Genomic DNA, 3,137 nt, shown 5'->3' on the forward strand with positions numbered 1-3,137 from the left:
TGATGCTTCACATATGTGGATTGAAAACAGCAGAACTCTTGTGACCTGGAGAACATGCAAGGTGCACATGATCCTAGACAGGTCTCTGGCATCAGAGGTCTTGGCTTTTGCAGGACCATAGCAATGTCCCATGGTATCTGCAGGATAAGTGAGACTGTGGTGAGCCATGACTAGGGCATACAGGAGAAAGGGTGCATCAGTCCTACTCTACATGAGAAGACTTCAGGGTAGTATTTAGACTCTTTGAAATTATGATGGCATAAGGCCCATGTCATGCTGACAGTGGTAGTAGCTCTCTACCCCCACATTCCTCCTCACCATAGATTTCAGTTAGAGGATCTTCAAACAAATATTTCAGCATCACTGTAAAAAAAACCGTACAGCTCTTTCCCCTCCTGCAAACATATTGTGTGGTTTTATTTTTTGTGCCTACATGTAGGTAGTGTAAGTAATTTTTTATTACTGACATGAATCCTAATATGTGGAAATATTTTCATTGCTATTTTCATGTCACGGAGTTATCTAGATCAATCTGTGCCTATGACAGGGGGCAGCAGGCCTGCAGGTCCCCAGACCCAGAAATGGGAAGGGAAAAGGGGAAGGGTAGGAAAATGGGAGCTGGGCCTGAAAACAGTACAACGGCAACGATCTAGGGAGGAAACTTAATTTTACTAAATATGGTATCAGAATACAAGATAATACAATATAATACAATATAATACAATATAATACAATATAATACAAAATAATTGGAATTGAAGCTAATAAATCAAATAAAATGAGAGAGTGTCCGAAACTGAAAACCATGACTTTGACTTGAAGGTGCACAGCTGGGGAGCACACCCACACACTGCCAGGCAGTGAGAGAGAGTCCTGTGACTTCCTCCCGTGAACTATCTTCCCCTCTGGACGTGAAGTCGTCTGGAGTATGTACTTCTTCTTTCTCTTCTGAAAACCAGGTATCTGAAAAGTTGTCAGCCCATTGAACTGGAGTATTAACTCTTTAATTCCCAGTGCTTTACATGATGTTATGATATGGAGTGCAAATAACAAAATTATAAAACTGTGACAATACTTTTGAAACTAATTGTGCCTGGAAAACCAGGAGAATTCTATAAACTGAAGTAGTGTTCATATGATTATTTCTAACACACCTGAAGTGTTTTACATCCCTTTAACTAAAGGACTTCATGGAGTTTTCTCATTTGCTTGTTTGTACGTGTTTTTAACGGGAGACTGTGAGGTGCATTTTGTATAATCAATGACAACAGCACTTAAGTAATCTTTTCCTTTTGGTTAAAGAATCCTTGTTCTTTTGAAAGTACAATTTTTAAAAGATTTGATTCAGTTCAGTGCTTGATTTGGTACAGTTGGTCTTTTCTTACTTATGTCTTCTCAAGTTCTCTTAGGTAAGGAAGTGACAATAAATCACAACATCTACTGATTGCAAAGAAAAGCTCTGCTGTATTTACAGACTACTCCCAGGCTTCCTATTGCACAGGGGACTTGACTGTTCTTTTAGCTGATACCTGAAAAACATCCCAAAGAGAAACAGGTGTTACACTAGAAAGTAAGAAATCTCAGTTTAATGGCAGATAATGGTCCAGCAATACAGCCAGGAGAAATTCAAAGCAAGCTTCTAGGTAACATATTAGTGAATGCATTCTTCATTGATGATGAATTGATAATGCTGAAGTTGAAAACTCATAATTATGTTTTCTTCTGAGAGGTCTAGTTCACGCATACAGCCATGGAATGAAAGAGTGTTTGCAGCATCAATGTAGATGTCGGTACTGTTAGCACCAGTGTGGCTCAGCAGTGACTGGCATCAACTGATGGTATGCAAATGAGGAACACAGCTGTGCCTATGAGAACAATTGCATGGTTGTTTCAAATGAAAATCACAGATGGCTATGGAGAAAACAGAAAGAAAATGGAAAAACAAGCAGACATACAAATGTCAAAACAGATTTAAGTGCTTTCAAGCCTGATTGGTTGTGTTTGTGCTTATTTGACATCGATGTAAAAGACAATATATAGACAGACCAATTTCCTTGAGCAAGTCAGTTCATTTTGAGAAGTCAGTCGTTGGATCCTCTGAAGGCTTCGTATATTATGTATGAATCAGTGCACAGTGGTTTCCAAATGTAGATGACGCTTGAGAGGCAGTTAGCATGCATTTCTATTGGGAAATAGAAAATACGGCAATTTAAATCAGGCATAAACTATGTTGTGGATGGCTTCAGTTTTGTGGGAGTATATTTCCTGGCATTTTGCATTTCATTTTAGTTCTTAATACAGCTGCTCATCACGTGGATATTTATTCTATTCCTCTACAGTCAGTACGAGGATCTCACCAGATTAAGACATCAATTTAATCTGCTGAGGAGATCATTTGACCCATCCCTGTTTGAAACAGACATGGTTTAATCCATTTTCCAAAAGTGTCTTTTATTTGCACATGCAAGAGACTGTAGTTTTGAGCCTTTCTTACCAATTACAGGCCAAAGGTATTTAAAAAACTTGGATCACTGATTCTGATTTTACCCCTCCATTTATAAAAGAAAGACTGAGCTCTCTGAGGATATATTAGCATATGGAGACCACTTATTTGCCCAATTTTTTCTCTATACGCTACTAAAAAATAAAATAAAAATTTCTGTTTTGACGCATATAAAAACTTTTCTAGTACTGTGAACACAGAGTAAAGAAAATGCTTCACGAAAACAGTAGCACTTTAGTATTTGATTTGTAAATAAACAGTGTGGTGACTTTGATTATGAAAGACAAAGTTTTTCATTCAGATGTGATGATTGTTATTCTTTTATGCAAGTGTTTTACTAACCCCCACAAAATATGATTCGCCAAGATGGGGAGCCAATGAGGCATGTTTTAAGTGAGGCGAAAGAAAGACATTGTAAATGCCTGAGTTTCTAAGTAAGCTTCATGCTCTACATGTAATAGCTACTTCTAGGGTCCAAAGCAAGCATCTTTTGTTGTGATCAGAAAAATGCAGAGTTTTGGAGGACTTTAAGCTAGTATTGCTATCTGTGGCACAGGCTGAGAGAATCATAGAATCATAGAATTGCTCAGGTTGAAAAAGACCTTCAAAATCATCAAGTTCAATCACAACCTAA

General features: G+C 37.8%; 1 long non-coding RNA gene across 1 annotated transcript; it reads right to left on the bottom strand.

The window, feature by feature from the left end:
• Positions 1–650: 650 nt before the first annotated feature.
• Positions 651–2,176, bottom strand: LOC128089634 (uncharacterized). Its single transcript, XR_008210627.1, has 2 exons — positions 2,047–2,176; positions 651–1,529 (listed from the first exon to the last, which is right to left on the bottom strand). It is a non-coding gene; the product is annotated as an uncharacterized LOC128089634 (long non-coding RNA).
• Positions 2,177–3,137: the final 961 nt, after the last annotated feature.

The sequence above is a fragment of the Tympanuchus pallidicinctus genome, unplaced genomic scaffold (assembly GCF_026119805.1).
Source record: "Tympanuchus pallidicinctus isolate F22 unplaced genomic scaffold, pur_lepc_1.0 scaffold4, whole genome shotgun sequence".
Taxonomy (NCBI): domain Eukaryota; kingdom Metazoa; phylum Chordata; class Aves; order Galliformes; family Phasianidae; genus Tympanuchus; species Tympanuchus pallidicinctus.